Here is a 22,109-nt window from a genome sequence, read left to right on the forward strand (position 1 = left end):
TACCACTTTATTAAAACTTGACTCATACACTTGCGATTAGCAATTTCTGATACAATAATAAGAGGTTGATGGTCAACCTGGTAGAATTATAACAATCAATACTTTTCAATGGTTGTATATGTGTCTTGATAAATAACGATGAGGTTTCGTTGCTTGTTGTAAGCCATTTATTGGTTTATATGCTTGTCATTTAAAAGGCCTTTATGGAGGACAATTAATTGTAGCAAATGGAAGAGATCCCATGACCAATACTTTCCCTTAACCTTTGCAGTGGTTGAGGTAGAGACCAAAGACTCGTGGACATGATTTTTTACTAAGTTACTTCTGGATATTGAAAGTCAAGAAATTAAATTTATATTTGATCAACAAAAGATAATCTCATTCTTTTGAAATTACAATTATTTTTTGTTTCTTTACATATTCGTGACATGTTTATTTTAATTATATTTTCAGGGTTTAGTTCCAACCTCAAATGAATTAATTTCAAAATTAGAACATTGCTTTTGTGTGAGACACATCTACAGCAACATGAGAAAAAAGTTTCTTGGAATATAGTTGAGAAAGCTTTTTTCGCGAGTAGCCAATGCAACTTTTTATCAGCAATAGGAGAAGGAGATGCAAGAAGTGAAGAAGGTAGATGAAGGTGCATACAAGTGGGTGTTGGTCTTACCTCACGAGAAATGGAGTAAGCAGGCCTTTAGTTGTGGATCTAAGTGTGATGATGTAGTTAATAATCTAGGTGAGCTATTTATTGCTACTATACTTGAAGCTAGAGACCAATCAATTATTTTTTTATGTGAATGGATTAGAACCTATTTAATGAGAAGATTTCAAAGAAATAGAAATAAGATTGAAAAGTTTGAAGTGGAGGTGTGTCCCAAAATTAAAAAGAAGATTGAGGAGGAGAAACTACAGAGTAGGAATTGGTTGCTTGTGTGGGCCTCCATTTTTCGTGACGTTTTTAAACTGTCACGAATTTTACTTTTCATGATGTTTAAAATAAATGTCACGGATACCTTTCATGAGGGAAGAGGCATAGGTGATATCGTAAAAAAGGTAATGAGATTATTTCGTGACCTTTTTTAAACATCACGAAAAGTCGAATTTCTACTGGTGTAAACTATACAAACATATCAAACAAAAACATATGACTATTGCGAGATGGGAGGCTGGATAAGATATTATACCCATTACTTGTCGAAGCAACTCAAAAATATTTTCTTCAACATCCTTTCTTCTCAAAATATTATTGTATTATAAGTTACTCCTTCAACATAATAAAACGAGCAATTAAAGAAATCTCACTCTAACTAGTATGCTTTTCAGAAATCATGATACATGTTTCAGCTCAACGATAAGTAAAAATCTCTCATGTAACATCAATTAAGGAACATTAAAACAATGCAACATATGCGTGAGACATATTAATTTGTAATCTAGTCAGGAACACAAGGCATGACTAATGATTGAGAATCATACCTCAAAAGAATATTGTGTATTAGCTTCGAGCTGAGCACAACAGCCAGGACCAACCTTCCTTTCACAATGACATGTTGAAGAGAATACTGTTTACACATGATTGAGTTTTTATCAACGTTTGAGACATCCAATGTTTGTCATGAATCTCCAGATAGAAAACAACTATTGTTACTAGAACTGCCCATGAAACACGCGATATCTCGGACAAGAAACTTCATCTTTCTAGTGGCGAGTTCATCCATTACCTCGAGACATTCCTACAAGTCTAAATTGTTTACTAACATTACCGATTTTTTTTTATCGTCTAGATATTTGAGTTTGAATGTCCCCTTATTTAACTTAAATTAAAATGCGTCTTATTTTTATGAAGCTTTTACAATAATCTTTGAATCACTGTCAACCGAGCTCATTTTTTCTTACAAATGCTTCCTCTCCTTGATGCTCTAATATCTGGATGAACTTACATGCATCAATAAGTCGGAGTCATTCAATGAGTCCATGCTCGAAGTAGTAGTAATATTGTTCATTGATTTCATCATCCCCTTGCATCACAATACACACTTCATCAGGAATTGCAAAAGAGTTTGAACTCTTGGCTTGGGCAGTCAACACCACTTGATCTCAAATCATTCTCAGAAAAATCCAATCTCTTACATTTTTTAGCAATAACAGAACCTGGGTCATTCCCTGAGACATCCCAACCTATCATATCCAAGCTAGCAAGTTGGCATGACGCAACATCTACCCTAGTGGATTTTGAACTGTCACTACAATCAAGTTGACAAACATTGAATTCCTCTTCTGGGACGAGAACGCTTCCCAAAGACACTCTTCGAGATATAGCGAAAAAAACTTGTCCATTTCCAATTTCAGGATGGAATTCTGACTATTACAAGATGCAGAAGGTACAGATCTTGTATCCTGAAGAAATGGCTCGAGATTTCTTAAAGATGGCTTATTATCAGAGAAGAGAAGATTATTGTGTCCATTAAGTTCTAGAATAAGAGAGCCGGCTACCATAAGATTCCCTATGCTTGGATTAAACTTTAGTCCACCTTTCACCCCTTGACAGAATCTAGAACTATTTGTATTTTCCTTAATGAACGGTTTAATTTGTTTATTTTTTGAGATGGCTACCTCAAAATCACATGTTGTCTACATATTCTTTTCAGGGTTGTTGGACAAAACACACACGCACACGCACACGCACACGCACACGCACACGCACACACACACGCACATGCACACGTACGCACACACACACACATACACACACACACACGCACAAGCACACGCACACGCGCTCACGCAAGCTCGCGCGCGCACACACACACAAGATTTGATACGGATAATTTTGGTCTTGAAAGATGTAAGTGACATATCTTGTTACATACAAGAATATTCATAAAACCCTAAAATAACGACCGACCATTGGGATATCAGATAAAGAGTGGATAGAGAATGATGAGTATGCAGTAGCAATCATCAGGCTGTGTTTAACGATGAATGTGGCAAGTCTCTTGGCGAGCCAGAAAACAGCAATCAGATTGATGAAGGCTTTGACTGACAGGTATGAAAAACCTTCTGCCAACAGCAAGGTATATCTCATCACAAGATATTTCAACATCCACGTTGACGAGGGTACCTCAATGAACTCCCACATAAATGAGGTCACTGATTTGATGAACAAGTTAGAGTCTATGGAGCTCAATTTTTCAGAAGAGGTGAAGGCTATAAAATTGTTGTCCTATTTGCCTGACAGTTAGGAGGCGATGAAAATGGCATTGTCGAATTTGTTGGGGGACAAGAGTATGAAATTTTCAGATATCTGTGATGCTGCAGTTATTGAGGAGGTTTGCATAAAAAGGGAGTGAGAATAATTCCACATTCATTTCCGGAGAAGAGAACAGTTTAGAATCAACATTAGTAGCTTAGAGCAGAGGCAAACGAAATATAAGTTATAAGGTAAAGCAGTAGTATGTAGCAACTAGAGGAGTGAGAGTAGCAGTGGAGATGTGGAATGCTTTTACTGCTACAAGAAGGGACACGCAAAACATTTTTGTAGGAAGCTAAAATAGGATCAACAGAAGGGAGATTATGCTAAGGTTGCAGAAATAGTAGAAGAGCTTCTCGCCAGTGTTGAGAGCAACTCAGTAAATTGACCATTAGAGTGGGTTGTAGACATTGCAGCATCGACACGTGTATCTTCAGACAAAAAGTAGTTCACATCTTTCACTAGTCAGCATGGCGAGGTAAGAATTGGGAATGAGTATCTCCAGGTCAAAGGAATTGGGGATATCTGTTTAAAGACCGATGGGGAAAAAGAGTTGGTGTTGCAAGCTGTCAAGTATGTTCCAAGGTTCAGAAAGAATTTGTTATCTATTGGAAAACTAGAGACGATGGTTACAGGAGTGAGTTCGCAGAAGGTAGCTGAAAACTTCTGAGGGGATCCGAGGTAGGGCCACAAAAAGCTTCAAATTATGTGTCAAATTTTGAGGTTGCTAGGGGATCTCAGAGACAGAGGATGAACCACCGGGCTGTAGATGGTTTAAGGTGAGACTTGAAAGGACCAATAGCAATGACAATGAAGACAAAAGAAAAAATTATTCCATCAGTTTAAGTACAACAGTTGGGAAGTAAAGGAAAGGAAAAAGGGAATAGCTCATTGAGTTGTTTAACAGGCTTCGATTTCTAACCTCAGTTGTCGACGGTTTGACGAGCTGATGAAGTCGCATAAGCAAAAGAGTGCATCAAAGGAGAATACTAAATTTTGTACTAAAGTCAAGGGTAATGTCTCGAGGGTGGTAATGGACTTGGATGAGACTGCCAAGTCATCAGAGGGGAGATTTACTTTTAGAGGTCGTTGGGTTCAATTGAGGAAGGAAGCATCAGGGACCATTTAGATGGAGTGGGAGCACGTGGTTGTGTCTCTAGTATATGAGAGACAATACCACATAGGATTGCTGAATCTCGGAGCAATCACAGACGGAGCTTGGATAGGGCAAGTACAAATGGAGCGTTGGTTGGTGCCAAGAAGATGTTAGAATCTGTCGGTGTAGCGGGAGTAGAGCCTTGGTTGTTGCTAAGAATATGTTGATCAGTTAGAAACTGTTGGTGCAGTAAGAATTAAGATATGAGGGACACTGTTATTGCAGTGGGAGTGAGATGTAGTTTTCTCTCAAAGTAAGAGATTGTTGGATATGGAGTCGAAATAAAATAATGAGCAAAAAGTCCAAAAGCTTTTTTTTTAGGTTTGTGCTGCCACACATTCTTTTATATATATATACAGTTTTTGTTTGTGAATGACTGTGAAAACAAAAGAAGTCGTGGTTATTTTGTTCGGTTGAAAATTGAGAGAATTCTTGTGGCATTTTGAGGCAGTAGCTCGAGAGTGTTGGCAGCAGAGAGGCACATCGAGATTGTTGTTTTCGGTAATTAGATCTTGATTATTCTGTGATTTTTTTTTATGCCTATACTTGAGTAAAAATTCACAAAAGTTACCAAGTTTAAGGGTGAAAATTTGATTTTTTTCTAATATAATTTTAGATGCATTTACTATAAATATACAAATTGAGTAATATTTAAAACTAAACGTACCATTATTATAAAACAAATAACAACATTTAAAACCTTATATATACATAATTTGATGGTAGCTTCTTCAAAATAGAATATAATTGAAGTATACATTTAAATATAGAAGGAAAATAATGTATACTAAAATAGAATAATAAAGGTAATGAAACTTAAATACTAAAAAAAATTAAAATTTTGCAATCTAAATAGTTAAAAGAGACATAAATAAAAATTATACTTTTAGAATCTTATCATTTTTTAACAACGAATTTAAATTTATTTAAGGAAATATGGTTAAGAAATAAATCTATATTATTTCTTTTAAATCAAAAAAATATTTAGATTAATTTGTTTTATTATAAAAAGTGATTTTTTTGGAAAAAAAGAATAATAATAGAGGTTCCGAGAAATAATTGAAATCCATTGGGCTCAAACTTTGGATTAGAAAGGAAGGGCACAATTATGCCGAGCAATTAAAAGCCGACAACTATACCAAATACCATTTTCTACTTCTTTCGTGAGATATTTGTGGGAAACTAATACTCATAAATCTCTATTCGATATAACCAGATAATCCCGAAATAATTAAATTAATTTGTAAATCTCTAGTTTTTTCCAATAGAAATGATACACGCACAAAATCATTTATGACAATTTTTGCATTTATGACAATTTTTGCATTTCACAGATTTTCAAGATGGTTTAGCTAACTGTCATGGAATACATGAGATTTTATTTTTTATTTTTTGCGACAATATAAAATGTCATAAAATGTGAAAAAAATAACGATAGTTTTTCAATATCATTGAATAAACAAATTTAGTTTTCGTGAGAGTTTTTAATTATCATAAAATTATAAAAATACAAAAAGTTGCATTTTTCTCCTGCAAAAAGGTGTCTCCATAATTTGTGATATTTTTTCTCAAACTTTTTTACTATTCGTAACTGTTATGAAACTCAAATTTGTAGTAGCTTTTCAGCATTTTGGGTCTTACATCAACAAAATTCTAATTAACCAAAAAATCAGAAATAAATTGTTATCTATTGGATGATCGTGAGATATTGAAGTCTCAGGCCCTGTAGAAACGATTAAACATGTAATTGTATATAATAAGCTTGCAAACCTCGAATGCTATCAATTTGAACATTCTCGTCTAAGTTTCTCAAGTTCCAAAACTTGCTTACCTCGATCTTGAAATAGTATTGTTCACACGAAATTTCCGGAGAAATTATAGTTGGTGGAGTTGAACTTTTATATTTGTAGTATGTTTTGTATAATGGATTCAATATCTAATCTTTATCCTCTGATTCTTTCTCTCGAACTTGATGTGAAGATTGAGATGCTTGTTCTTGAATTTGGATCGAAGTTATATTTTCTTCGAAAGTTTTCAAGTCTTCAAGTATTCAAAGTCTTCAAGTTGGTCTTCGAATCTTCAAGTCTTCAAGAGAGTCTTCAATTTGATGTGAATTCTCTCAATTCTGAAATTTTGAACCCCCAAAATGAATGAGGTCCCCTCTATTTATAGAGGTTTCCATAGGCTTTGGTGGGCCATTGGGCTTGGGTAATTTTGAGCAAAGCCCAATTCTTTAAATGGATTTATTTAAATTTAAATATTAATCTACTTTATTTCATGGTAAATTGGGTTTTGGGCCAAGATTGTGAACCAAATCGATTCCAAGCCCAATACTCATATGACCCAACTACATATTTTAATTGTCAAATTATCTTTAATTTTAATTTAGGGTTAATATATAATTAATCCCTAAATAAAATAGATAATGATGTGGCCGTTTATGATTGGCCCAATTTTTTTGGTTCTACAAGTATATTTCCAGATTTTAATATTTGTTCATAAATATATAACCTAATGTTTTTAATAACTTTCAAGAAAAAGTGAAAAGTATTTTAGATATCTACAAAAAAAAAATGATATATTTAATAAATATTATTAAGAAACCATTCAGAATTGTATCTAACATCATTGTTGAAAACAATACCTTTAAACCATTATAATGCCCCACGCTCTGAATTCAGATCAGGATTTGGAATCTAGATTGTCCTCAAGAAAGTCTCTTAGGAACTCAAATACGCTTAACTTTGGAGTTCTTATGATTGAGCCACCGAAAAGGAAGGTACATCTTGTTAGTATAGGGAGTGACTGTAAATTATTTTAAGTCTTTCTTAACAATGCTTCCATAATCTCAAGATCCATCTCATTCAGATGCGTTACTGGTTCATCCATGTACCCCCGCCTCTCTACTGAGCGTCACAGTCGTCACAAACTCGAAAATCCCAAAACAATTATGGAACCAACCCAATAAAAAATTTATGAACGAATTACCTTGATGATCAATATCAAAAGTAGAGGAAACTCGTGATTTGAATCACTCCACAAGAGGTATGATCAGTACCACTTTAATGACTCTAACATGCAAAATCTACCGACAAGAGATTGTACAAGAAATGAGAGATAAAATCTCTCAATCAAGCTAATGAGAAAAAATAACTTTTTCATTAAACTTTCTAGTGTATTCTCCCAAAACAAAAGTACATCTCTATTTATAGTAATTGAAAAGAATAATGAAAATAAACAACTTTTGGCTAAACAGTCTAAATTTAGCCAACAAACTTTCACTTTCATATATGAATCTTATTAAATGAAAATACATGAATTTAAATGGTACATTATGCATCAAAGATGAGAATGAATATGGATTTTCAGACTTATTAATCTTTTTAGATAAAAATGTGCCTTATAAAAATTGAATGGATGCAACTCTTCACCATGTGTGAACACCTTAGTTGGAAGTTATGATTCAATTTTTCTTGAAGACTTTTAGCTCCGAGCTCCCAACTCTTATGATTGGACCTTATGGCATAGTGATTGGTTTGAATTTTGCAATATTGGAGATTCATATCATTCTCCCCTTCTTCGAAAGGATTTGTCCTTGAATTCGAAAGATCTCTTTGCAAAGAAACCTAGTAATCATCGTCTTGAGCTTGTTGAAACACTTTGATAGGATTATTAATTTGTCTAATAAGCTTGTAAAGGCTAGTAAATGAAAACCTTTCAGTCCCATCCCAAATTTCGGGCTTAAATAGCCACAGCCAATATATTCGACCATGAGTTCATAGTATTCGACTCCCCAAGTAATTAGAAGCAATGAGTGCTTGTTGCTTCTCATTGTTGCCTAGATCTTCTTTTTGTCATTGTTTTAATGAGTCATTAAAAATACTAGGAAAACAATGGGTAAGTTGGTTAGGTAGAAAATAAACTTTGCTTTCCTTACTCTCCTCAACTTTCATAATATGTTTTGTTTCGATATCATTTTCAATATGTACCTCCTCTTTGGTAAAATAATCATCATGCATAAAAATCTCAACATCAAATCTTCCTCTTGGACATATATAACAATATCAACATTTCTATCTTCCTCGGACTTTGGATGTTCTCTCTCATTTTGAATTAATTTGACATCCTCTTGAGTCTCGAGAAAACCTTCCACTTGTTGAACAGATTTGAGCAACACGGCTCTTCATGGCTTCATCTATTAATTTCATCTCTTGAGTACACAATTCAGATAGGTAATTCATAGATTTGCGAATCTCGGCCAATTCCTTCCAAAGTAGATCTTCACTATGGTGGTTCTCACACAATGTCTTCCTCGTTATGAAATGTGGATTTGTGTGACCTCATTTTTTGAAACATGCTGCAAAAAACGTAGTTACAAAAAATGGACCTCACAAACATTCCCTCCTGTGTTTACACTCATTGATGAAGTTCACTTGTGCTTAAACACATCAATACTCAAAATAATGTATCTCTTCCTTCCAATCTCTCCCTCGTGATTTAGTACACTCCAAAACACATTTCAAGTGAGTATAGCAAAGCAAAAGAGCTTTGTGCATCTCAAGTAGTTTAGATAACACATTAGAACTCGTACAAGAGCATGATTGGGTAAACCAAATAACAACAAAGAAACAAGTAATGAAATTGAAGAATAGACTGGATCAGAATAAACAAGAAATTCACATAAAATTAATTCTCTATGTTTTCTTGGTTTTCCAGGATAGATTATCATAATGCAAAATTTTCAAAATGAAGACAATTGAATCAGGAGATATCAAAGAAAATAAAGTTGTGGATAAGAGCGAGATCTACATAAACGTAGAAGATATAAAGACGAGATGACATACGAAAATATGGTTTTTTATGCTTTTTGAAAGAATATGAAAAATTGATGAAATGCAAAGGACAAGAAAAAATCAATGATAGATTGAACAAACATGTAAAAGAAACACATGCCCCTATACCTGGGGTACGTGCATTGTCGTTCGTAGAAGTTACGACCATGTGGCTTGAACCTAATACCTCAAGGTTATTCTTTGAGGATCCAAGCCTTCCAAGATATCCTATGGTGACATGTCTAGCAACATTGTTGACAAACAATACCTTTAGATCACAAACTTAGAAACCCAAAAATCAATCATGGAACCAACTCAAGAAAAAGTTTAAGAATAGATTATCTTGATGATCAATATCAAGAGTATACAAAACTCGTTTCTAAATTCATGATTTGAATCACTCCATAAGAGGTATGATGAGCATCACTTTAATGACTCTAACATGCAAAATCTAAAGACACAAGAAACTGCACAAAAAATGAGAGATAAAGCTCCCAACCAAGCTAACGAGAAAAACTTACTTTTTCATTCAACTTTCAATCGTATTCTACCAAAAGCAAAGTACATCCATATTTATAGTAATTGAAAAGACGCATAATGAAAATACACAACTTTTGACCAAGTAGTCTAAATTCAGCGAACAACCTTTCACTTTCATGCATGAATCTTATTCAATGATAATATATTAATTTAAATGGTACATTATGCCTTAAAGATTAGAATGAATATGAATTTTCATATTCATTAATCTTTTTAAATGAAAATATGCCTTAAAAGAAGATTGAATGGATGCAATTCTCTTCACCGTGTGTGAACACCTTAGCTTGGAAATTATCATTCAATGCTTCTCGAAAATTTAGCTCCTGGCTCCTGGCTCTTATGATTGGACCTTGTGGCACAATGATTGGTTAAAATTTTGCAATGTTGTAGATTGATATCAAATATTTATTTTTACTAAAAGTTCTTAATAAGCTTCGATAAAAATTATGTATTTTAAAAAATTTTTAATGCCTTTGATAAAAGAAAATATATTTTTCAGAAGTTTTAAATATTTATTGATAAATATATGTTTTTAGCACATCAAAATGTGGGGTGGATCAAACTCTCACTAATTTTGGAGGCAGATATGTCTTAATTAGTTAAACTATGCTCAAGTTGACTTTTTCAAAGATATTTAATAATTTTTAATAAAAAATTGGTATTCTTCCTTAAAAGTTTTTCAAATACCTTAATATGTTTTTCAAAGGTTTCTAAAATTTGTTCATAAATGTATTATGGGTGACTAAAGAACCACGAAAAATTGATCTGATCAATGAAAACCGATTGAACCGACGTTAGTAGGTCTGTTTGATGAACTTTTCGGTTGCAATCAATTTTGAAATTTATACTAACATTAGATAGTAGTTCAGCTGGATCACACGGTTGTCAAAGACCGGATCTTTACATTTCGCGACCCTCTCCGAGCGGTTGATGTATCAGACTCGACCCTATCTTTCGGAGCATGCATTCCCATCCGTGTCGCAACTGATTCGGTAAGCTACGTGTCTGGGGCATGGAGAACTGCCTTCGGTCTCCCAAACGGACTTACTCGTGGCAACCTTCCGGCCGCCCAAGTAAGGCGGAGCGAATCCGGAAAGATTGCCTCAATTCGGATTGTTCTCTGCAACTCGGGAACATGAAGTTGGAATCGCTAGTAATCGCGGAGTCGATCTGTTCCGCCCAAAATGGGAATGGGCTAGGCAAAAAGATCATATAGGAACTAGTTCACCTCTAACAACTATCGAAAAAGGCTTTCTTTGAGGGTGTAGGATTTCAATATTCAAAGCACGTCAAGACCAAAACAAAATGTCATAATCACAGTGCTTTCATTTTATTTAATAGTTAGGTTGGGCTGGGGCGGAAGCGTTTCTTGGTATTGGCACAAATTGGCGTAGGTTGTACAGTATGTATGGTTTTGTTCCCGGAGATGGTAACATTCCTCCTTTAAAAGCTAACTAAAAGTCGGTCGGTCGATTTTCAAAAATAGAAAGAAAATAAAAATTTAATATTATTAAAAATAAATACATACGGCAGCCTTGAAAACTTGCACCATCATTCCGCAAGTTTTCAAAGTTTTTTTTTCAATAATTTTTTTGGTTTTCAAAGTTCTTTTATTAAAATGGATGCCAAAAATGGTTCCCCATCCATTTTCGCCAAAAAAGGGATCCCGACCGACCAATGATCATTGTAAATGGATGTCTTTTTCGAATATTTTAATAATTTTTTATATGAATAATTTTTAATGTTTTTTTAAATACCATTTGATGAAAAATAATATATTATTCAAAGATTTTCAATGTTGATTGATAAATATATTATTTTAAGGTTTCCAAATAACCTAATTAAAAAATATTGAACAATGATCAATTTAGACCTTTAAATACAATTTATTAATAAAATATAAAAGACAAATATTTAAATTACAAGTATATTTTGCATCTTTTGAAATTATTATTATTTTTTTTTTATTGAAGATGCCTAAGAAAAACTAAATGGAATTACATTCCTGTCACAGAGTAAAAGCACCCTCATTAATTTTTATCTAGAGAGAAGACATACATGGGCATGAAGATATCTTTCCTCCACGTGCTGCGGGTGGTATGCTTTGCTCATGCCAGAAGAAATTTAGGGGATCCACCTTACTCTTCACTTCCACCAACCTTTCAAAATTATTTCCAAAATATTTCAATCCCCAAACGCTCGCTTTCTCATAGCTCGTCGAGATCCCCTCCTCGTTTCTTCCGAGGTCGAGGTCTCTGTAATTTGCATACACAGCTCTCGGGGATTTCGACACAAAACAAGTCATGTACCTATAGAGCTCTTGAATCCATTCCAAATGTCTTGAATCGGCATCCGGTCATTCCCATGTAACATAGTAGAAGATTTTGATGGGATATCCAGCTCGATGTGGGGAGGGAGTTTCTATTTCAGAAATCTCGTTCATTTTTCCTCCGTAAGGGTTCAGTATGAGTTGCACTGTTTCTATTCCTCCAGTAGTTTTGAACCTTTCCCATATGCCTTCCATGGCGGTTTCCGAGACAGGTTCTGTTGCAAAATCGGACTTCACTTTGCGTCGTCCGGTGTTAATTAGTGGGGTTTTTTGGAGTAAAACTTCCAAATGTTCTCCGGAAACAAATCCACTTGCAGTTGCAAAAATCGTAGTTGATTCGATCCAACTTGTTTCGATGCAATCTTCCTTTTTCAAATCCAAATCCGAAAAACTCTTCTCCATGATTGAAAGAAGCTCCTCAGCCTTTCCAAGAAACAAGGAGAAGAATGAAGCTCTCATCATTCTTCCACCTCCTTTGCTTGAATTCCATGCTGTAACGTCAAATCTTGCTTAATAACCATAACACTTTTCTTTCTTTCTTTATTATTATTTTTTCATTAAATAAATATGCATTTTCTTAATATAGCATTCAAAAAGGTTTGAAGTTCTAAAAAATAAAAAATAACAATAATAGTATAACCCTTTAAAAAACATGAAAAGTTCGTGATTATTTTCCTTAAATACATATTATGCTTTGGCGATGTTTTACCAGAACAAAGGAGGCAAGTAAAACATTTGAGTTTGAGTTTGAGTTTGATTTTCATTATCAACTACATTATCTATCATATTTGAAAATGCCTATTTATTTTATGTTCTTTCTTTGATAGAAAATAGGATATCTTTTAAAAACTATCTCAAAATCTATTTATAACGTCTTTTCGACCGTATTGAAGCTCATATTTATTGTAGTACAAGCGGATGAACTGTTCTAAAAAACTTATGCTTCAATCACATGCAAGAAAAAGAGGAAAAAAAAGTAATAGAAGTTAAATTAAGCAGACCTGCCACTATGACGCTGATGAAGAGATTTTCGTCTAACTCTGGTGCAACGTATTGCCAACGATGGACTAACTTGGCCACGTTTTGGTCCCAAGTTTTGCTAATAGCAAAGGATGTAACAATTGGAGGAACTGGAACCAACTTTAACTTCCAAGCCAAAACGATCCCAAAGCTCCCTCCTCCTCCACCTCTAATGGCCCAAAACAAATCTTCCCCATCGATTTCCTGTCATGAAGTTTCCCATTTGCATCCACAAGGTAAGCATCCACCACATTATCGTCTGCAAGACCATATTTTCTAACCATCGCCCCAAACCCGCCGCCGCTTAAGAACCCACCAACTCCCACATTTGGCACCAGCGCACCAGGAAAACCCAGAGTTTTGGTTTTCTCGCCGATTCTATAATAGAGTTCGCCTATGGTTGCTTCGGATTGAACCCATTCTGTACTGTCTTCGGTGTCTATGATAACTGAGTTAAGATTGACCAAATCAATCAACACAAATGGGACATTGGAAACATAAGAAAGACCCTCAAAGTCGTGGCCGCCGCTGCGGGTTCGGATTTGGAAGCCGTCATTTTTGCAGCAAATGACTGATGCTTGGACGTGGGAGGCTTGTGATGGGGTGATGATGGCGACTGGTTTTGGGATATCGGATCCTCAGAATCTGAGGTTTCCAATATTGAAATTTAGAATAGAAGAGTAGAAGGGAGAGGATGGGGTGTGAATAAGGGTTGAATTTGAGTCATTGTTTAAGGAATGAAGAGAGATACAGTGAAGAAAATCTTCAAGATTATGGCAACTCGATGAGAAGCCCCATATTGCGAAGGACGAAAGAAGAAGAGAGATGAAACAAAAATAACTCCCAACAAAATTCATTTCTATATATTCTCTGCATTGCAAACAAGTGGTTTGATTATTTATAGGGCTGAAGGCAGAAATTGGAATGGGAGGCTTTTTAAACCTACTAAAATTTTAATTAAAGAAGTTTTAAATAGGTGCATTAAAATTCAAAAGGGTAGACAATAATCTAAAATTGTCATGTTTCTACTCCTTTTAAAAATTTAGATTATAATATAAAATTGTCTACACAATAGTATTATTATCATTCATATTTTATATTGTGTTTAACTTTTTATGATATTTTTATTAATATTTTTGTAGATACAATTTAAAATCTAAATAGATATACTATAAAAAAAATGGATCCAATCATCATCTTGAAAAAATTACCTAAGTAAATTTAGAAAAATTACTAGTAAAATCTGGTCTAAAAACTAGAATTATCAATTAAAATTGTAATATGTAAGACTAATTTTGTATAGCATATTTACGGATGATTTATTTACAAATTAGTATGAAGTCTCCCTCAACAAAATTTCTGGATCCATCGGATAGAATACGGAATATACATCTTGATCGTGAAGAGTAGGAAAACTATTTAACAGGTATATATAGTTACATTTAACAGGTAAATATACATATGTTTATGCTGTGTAAGTTTTTTAATTTTTTATTTTTAAATTTGGGTTGGAGGATGAGTTTTGCGTTAGTTGAAAAATGAAGTTAGACGATTGCATTTTTATTAGAGACATTATCTTTAACTCCTTTCCGATTTAAAATATGACATATAGAATTTAGGGTTAAAAATGTCACAGATTTAATATGCAATATCTTCAAATTAATTGATTTATTAAATCATCGTTCCGATATATAATTTTATATTTTTCATTACTTATCTTTGATAATCCAATCTAGCATTTTAACATTCGTATAGGTTTGTTAAAAATTTAAACGGATACAAGAAGAAACTCGATCTCTTCCAAAATTTATTGAAAAATTATGTTATCTAAGACGACCGCCTTGTTTAAAAGTAAAAAAAAAAAAAATACTTTAACCATATTTTTTTGACATATCCGAAATTTTGATTTCAACATATTTCCCATTGTTTGTGTGAATATGTTAGGTTGTTATTTTTAGACTTTTTTTGCGTAATATATTGATTTAGATATCCTGTATTTAGATTTTAAATTCCTAATGAGCAACAGGGGTTTGTTATGTAATGAAAAAGTTGAGTGAAGGGTTAAGAGCTCAAGGTAACCTCCACCAAAAGTACGAACATTGATACTGTTGGGTTTGTAAGGTGATTGCAAATAAAAGAGGACAATTACTTTCATTGGTATGAGATCTTTTGGATGAAACCAAAAAAGTAAAGTCGTGAGGGCTATGTTCAAAACAAACAATATCATACCATTGTGGAGATACATTACACGAGGCAAAATATTGAAATAACTCATTTATATTTCATTTTGTTCGTAATACTTCAAAGTTTGGATAATTATATAGACTTGAGGGGAGATCTGACACATGTATAAGGGAACTGACCATCTTTGAAGGTCCTTCGTCGCCAAAGAGAAAGATCCATAAGAAGAAAATTAGTAAAGGGTGCGAAAATTTGACAACAGATAAAACAACTTGCAAAGTTAGAAAAATGAATAACATATATAGTGGGTGTATATAATAACAACAGAAAAAATCAATAGATACATTTTATATCTAAACGAAATATACGTAAGCAAATAGGCAATAGATGGTTGTATATATAAAACCAACAAACGCAAGGGAATAGGATTAGCAGAAAAATGAAATGTGTGATAAGTACTAAAGAGATTAAGATTGAGGGTCGGGATTGATTAATTACATTGTATGTTATCTCGGTTGCTCAATAAACCGCCATTGGGATTTCGTTTTCATCTCAAGTGTGATCGAGTTTGGCCTGACGCATTTGTGTTTTGTAGATGACCTTATTATTTTCTAGTATGGGGATCAAGACTCTCTTTCTTTTATTAAGGATGCTTTGGCTTCATTTGAAGATTTGGCGGGTCTTGTCGCGAGTATTTGGAAGAGCTCGTTTTTCAGGGCAGGCCTTCCTGATGCGAAGGTGGATAGATTGATGGTTTTCTTAGGTTTTTCAGTGGCGTCGCTCCCTATGTGTTATCTCGGGGTTCCGTTTCTTTCGCACTAGCTTTCTCATTGCTATTGTAAGCCTTTGCTTGAGCGGATTGTCTCTCGTGTTCAAGTTGGTCAGCTCGGGTGCTTTCTTTTGCTGGCTAGTTGCAGCTTATCTGGTCGATTCTGTAGAGCTTTCAGGTCTATGGACCAGTGTGTTATCCTTCCGGCTTGGGTTGTTCATGATGTTGAGCAGATTCTGCACTTTTTCTTGTAGAAGGGGTGCGAGAGCGGGCGGTCAAGGGCTAAGGTGGCTTGGTTTGAGGTCTGTATTCCTTTGCGGGAGGGTGGTTTGAGTGTTCGTCACTTGGCCTCTTGGAATTCTACTGCTATAATGAAGTTGCTTTGGCTTCTCATTACGCGCGCTGACTCTCTTTGAGTGGCTTGGGTGAAGGCTTATATTCTTCGGGAAATTTTGTATTTGGACCGTTCATGCTTCGTCTCGGTTCTCTTGGTGTTGGCGGGATATTCTTTCTATCCGGGATATTTTACGACCTCTGTTTCAGTTTGCTATTGGAGATGGTCAGCGTTGTTTTGTGTGGCATGACGCTTGGCTTCCGGGGGGCCTATTTATCCGAGGTTTGGTGACCGGATTATCTATGATGCTGCAAGCTCGTCCCGGGCGAATGTTGCTTATTTTCTATTTTCCGATGGTTCTGGGCACTCGAGGGTCAGCTGATCTTCGAGAGTTGGTCTCCGACGTTTCATACATGCAGGTTTTCGGTGGGAGGGTTGATGTGCCCATTTGGATTCCAGCGTTGTCGAGTCTCTTATCGGTGTCGAGTGCGTGGGTTGTGTTGCGGCCAGCCAGACCTTATATTCCTTGATTTTCTTTGGCTCGGTTCATGGGAACATTTCGAAGCATTCTTTCATTGCTTGGTTGGCGGTGCGTGATCGACTTGGTACGAGGGATTGCTTATGTTGTTGGGACTTTTCTGTTCTTGCTTCTGTGTGTGCTGACCTGGAGTTTCGAGATCATCTATTCTTTGAGTTCCCCTTTAGTTCAGGGGTCTGGTATGACATGATTGATTGGGCTGGTTCTTCTCACCGAGTTTAATATTGGTTTATTGAGCTTGCTTGGGTTTGTCACATTAGTGCCGGGAAGTCTACTCGTCATCATGTGTAGTGCTTGACGTGGACTTCGGCTGTTTCTTTTATTTGGTGGGAGCGTAATGCTAGAGTTCATACGGGGTGGGGTGAGCCAGTGGCCTTCTGTCCTCCTATGAACCTTGAAAGTTGAGGTCTATTATCATTGTACTATGTGGCCTCGGAGCTGTTGTTGAGTTCCGATCCTATGTTTATCTCGGTATGTGATTTGTTTTTTTGATTTACTTTTCTTATTTCTTGTCTTGTGTTAGCCCTTTAGGTGTTGCGTGAGATCCTCCATTTTTTTTATTATTTAATATATTTATCTTTGAAAAAAAAAATTAATAATAGTAAAATAAGTTATATTAAATTACACTAGAGGGTAAATATGATGTATTGAAAATGAATGAAAGATGAGTACACCAAACCAACTAAACAAAAAAATACAATTGCATGGTGCATACTAAATTAAATTAATTTGCAAATTCAATTGAATAAAAAATTGAAATAACAAATCTTAAATTGAAATATATTAAATCATATATAAGTTATAAGAAAAAATGACGCGAATCCAAATAGAAAGAACAAATCAAAAATTGTCAAAGCTCAACAATAATTGACATATTCTTCAATCAAAAGATATATACCAATTACCACTAAACTATGCTCGCTTTGACACAATTTTATGGTTAGTTATATGGCTTTGAACTTTTTTTTGAATAAGAACTCATAACTATGAAATACTTTATCTATATTTATAAATAGTTTAAGTAATAATTAAGATTAACACATCCTATGAGTTTCCAAAATGATTTGTCCTTCCCATATATAATTAACTAAATATCAAACCAAAATTAATGTCATAAATGATGAAACTAATTATCTTTAATTGTTTCATTACCATCAATATGAGTTATTACAATTAAATAGTAAATTATTAATTTTTATATCCAAATTTTATATTCCAGGGAAGATAGTTTGTATTTGATATAATTACAATAGTCTTTTGTTTCAATTTAATCTCCATACTCTTAAAGTTATTTTTAGGTTCAGTATTTAGTCCTGGACTTTTAAAATGATGTCAATTTAATCTATATAACTTAAAAAGATTTTATTGTATTTTGTGTTTAATAAATTATTGTTTTTTCTTTATATATGTGAGTGCACACCTTGACTAATCTCACCAGATAGTCGACTAACCCTACAACATTTGATACTGGGAAGGAATTAATTCCTAGTTAGGTAGGTGGTCACCGTGAGATTTGCACTTAATACTACTCAATTTACCTTAGTCTCTTTTGACCAATGAATCATCCATAATGGTTAAATAAGTTCTTACTTTTAGCACAATCAATTTAATGTTTATGCCACCAAACACAAGAACATGTGTCTGAATTAGCCACACGTAATTCTTAAAAAATATAGTCAATGTGCTATATAAGTATTAAACTAATGGAGTTAATGGTAGAGACTTATATTAGAAACATTTTAAAATAACAAAACCAAATAGATACAACATTGAAAGTGTAATGACCTATTAGACATATTTTAGAGTATAGAGACTAAAATAAACCTAATTAAAGGAGAGATGAACTTGAAGATCAACCCAAATAGTATAACTCTATATATAACAACATGAGGATAACTCAGCGGTGTAATTCACATGTACTCCTTCTTTCAAAGTCGGAAGTTTGATCCCCACATCCCCAAATTGTTGTAATAATAATAAAAAAAAGTATAACTCCATATATAATTCATAAATTGAACGTTTTAATATACTTTTTAACTAAATAAATGCTCTTTAATAACCAAATTAATGATGGAAGAATAACTGTGTTCTTTTATTATATTTATCATCATCTTGTTGGAAAAATAAAATACATAATGACTATAGATCTATTTCCCATGTCGATTTAAATATAAATAATCAGAAGCGTGCCTGATTCCATAATGAAAGTAAATTTATGGGATTTGATCTTCCAAATTAAGATAACTCGCGATTGGACTTATTAAGTTTTTCAATTCTATTCTCCATTAAATAAAAGAAGCAGAGAGTCGTTTCTCTCTGAAGGGATGTAGAAAAATTGACGTGATACTGTCTAACTTGGGACCATAACCCCTATATAACCGACACGGTTAAATTAATGATGGTATCTATATATGGTCAATTTATAATTACTCCTCTATAGTCCCATCTTATTGAAATTCCAACATCACCGCCATTATAATAATTTTTTTTTAATACAACATGTGGAAGTGGAGATCGAACTCAAAACCTCAGACATATGTCAATTACTGCTGAGCTATGCTCTCTTTGGTACCACCATTATAATTAATGATGAAATATTTCGTTCTTATTATTTGTTTTTTTTGGTGTTGATAAAGATGAATTCTATTAGGAAAGAATTCTATAACATTTAATTAAATAAAAAGTTTTTGATTCAAGATACTATAAATTGTAGTTAATGTGCAATTACATTCATTTACTAGTGATCCCAGTGTTGTTAAACAATTTTGTCTTTATTCTCTCCCTAGGTTGCAATAGTAAAGTACTATTCCACCCCGAATTGCTGCACGAATATTTTGTCTTCTTTCTCTCTCCTAAAGTATATTTATTTTGTTAATTAAATATATTAAATAAATGAGGAAATTAATTAAAATTACATGTAATAAATAATTACATTTTTTTATCTAATTTTTTTTTTTCAAATTATCCGAGAAACATCTAATTTTTTATTTATTCTTGCTATCTATTTCTAGCTGTTTTTTTATACATTTTATATAGTTGTTCATTTTGTTTCTACCATTTTTATTTACTTTTTTGTTATCACTATCATATTTGTAAAAATTTTACGATAAGATGATTTTTTTTAGATAATATTAAATCTTTATTTATTTAAGTATCAGAATTTTTTTGTTAGGAAGAAGTTGAATAATCTTCTGATATACTTATTTAATATTTATATTATTTTAGTTTTGAAATTTAATTTTGCAAATATATTATTTTAGTTTAAAAATTTTATAATTTATGAAGATAATATGATGAATAAGAAAGAAGACTAACATTTACCGTACTTTGGAATGTATTTTGTTGGTTTACTCGTTGTTGATGGTGAACCATATAAAATGTATGTTGAAATGTACCTTGAAGAATGCCTATAAAATGTAAGTATTCTGATGTATTTTGTGAAAATGTAAAAGTCATTTGCATAATTAATGAAAGACATTATAATGTTGTATAATTATTTATTTTAATTTTATATATTCTTTTTAACTTATGAAGTTAATAGTTTTTAAACAATTATTATTTAAAAGGTATTTTCACGTTGTAATAAAACGTAATTGTCAAATAAAAATAAGTGAAACTTAATAGTAATGTTGATGATAATTAAGTAATAATTTTTTTAGAATAATTAAGTAATCAAATTTACTTAAGATAGTAAATAGTGAAAATTTAAATAAATTATCGATAACATTTTCTCTATGGTAAAATTTATGTCCAATAAATTTGTATACTGTTTTAGACTTTGATAAATACTTTAAAAGTATTTTCATAGATAATTGAATATTTATTTTAAAAATTAATCATTAGAAAAAAAAATTGGATCGACAAATATATTAAAAATATTTTATATATCCTTAAAATAATATTTCCTAATTTCATAAGAAAATTGACTTTTTAAAAATAATTTAAATGTAATTTAAAATATTTCAATTAAAGAATTAGTTTATAAATTATATTTTTTAAAAAAATTAAAACTCAAACGACCGAACACAAGTTTAATAAAGTCAGTTTAACAAAATACAAAGCATATACTTAACATCAACCAAACATAGACTTGACAAACTCAGACTTAATAAACCTATTTCCTGGTTTGCACCAATCAAGTACAGACTTAACAAAACAAACCCAGGCATAACAAAGTCATACTTAATAAACCAAGGCAAAACAGCGAACCAAACACCCTTAATTCTATAGTGTCATCTTTTTAATCAATGTAGCTATATTAATTTTACTTTAAAACATCATTTAATAATGTGAAAAGTTAGGATATGATTTTTTTTTTCTTTTTAAGAATAGGATAGGGAAGGTTAGAATATAAATTTCTTTTATCTCTTTAATTAGTTTTGAAATCTCAAAACTTTAATAACTTTTTATCAACTCCAACTAAGCTCTCTCCTGCTTATTTAAAAACAATTGTCTATTCTCTTCTTAAATATTTCATGAACAAAATTTGTGCGTGCATTATGCGAAATTTAGAGAGAAATTAGAGACCAATGCAAATATTATATTTATATTTGTTGATGCGTGGATTTCGGTCCTCCGGTTCTCCTCCTCGCACCTACCAAACTTGTTGATCCGGGACTAGTACCTGCAAAACCAGATGAGCTAAACCGGTGCGACTCTAGTCACACGGGCTCCGATGCTTAAGTTAGCAGGAGGATAATGTGAAATGTAGCTAGTTTTAGATGCCCTTACCTCTAAGGCTGGATCGCTACTTCTAGTCGCCAGGTTGTTCCAGAACATTCCATAGGTAGCTAACCCTAATTTCGTTGGCGGGCCTGGGCGAAACCGCGGATCGAAGACGAAGGGCCGCTGGAGGGCCGTGGGCCGTGCCACGGGTCGGGACCGAGCCCCGGGTCGGGGCCGAGCCACGGGTCGGGACCGAGCCCATCGTAGCCCAGTGGCTTCCTTCCGATCTTCACCTGTACCTCGACTTTCGGTTTCCATTGCATAACAGTTGCCCCCTGCTCTCAATGTGATGCTTTCGATCTCATTGGGAGTATAGCTTTTGTAGTGATCTATCTTGTCATATGGGCCCGAGTCGAATGAATTGTCGAATCATTGCGGGGCTCATGGCACCCTTGTCGCAGTGAGTGATCTTATCTTCACGGTACACGAGAA

At 33.5% G+C, this 22,109-nt stretch overlaps 2 pseudogenes; both read right to left on the minus strand.

The window, feature by feature from the left end:
* Positions 1-1,616: 1,616 nt before the first annotated feature.
* Positions 1,617-2,747, minus strand: LOC111020463 (protein NLP8-like; annotated as a pseudogene).
* A 9,075-nt stretch (positions 2,748-11,822) lies between these two features.
* LOC111020464 (tetrahydroberberine oxidase pseudogene) lies at positions 11,823-13,987 on the minus strand (annotated as a pseudogene).
* Between the last annotated feature and the right edge of the window lie 8,122 nt (positions 13,988-22,109).

The sequence above is a fragment of the Momordica charantia genome (genome assembly GCF_013281855.1).
Source record: "Momordica charantia cultivar OHB3-1 chromosome 3 unlocalized genomic scaffold, Mcharantia_2.0 BLBB01000003.1, whole genome shotgun sequence".
In the NCBI taxonomy this organism is placed as follows: Eukaryota; Viridiplantae; Streptophyta; class Magnoliopsida; order Cucurbitales; family Cucurbitaceae; genus Momordica; species Momordica charantia.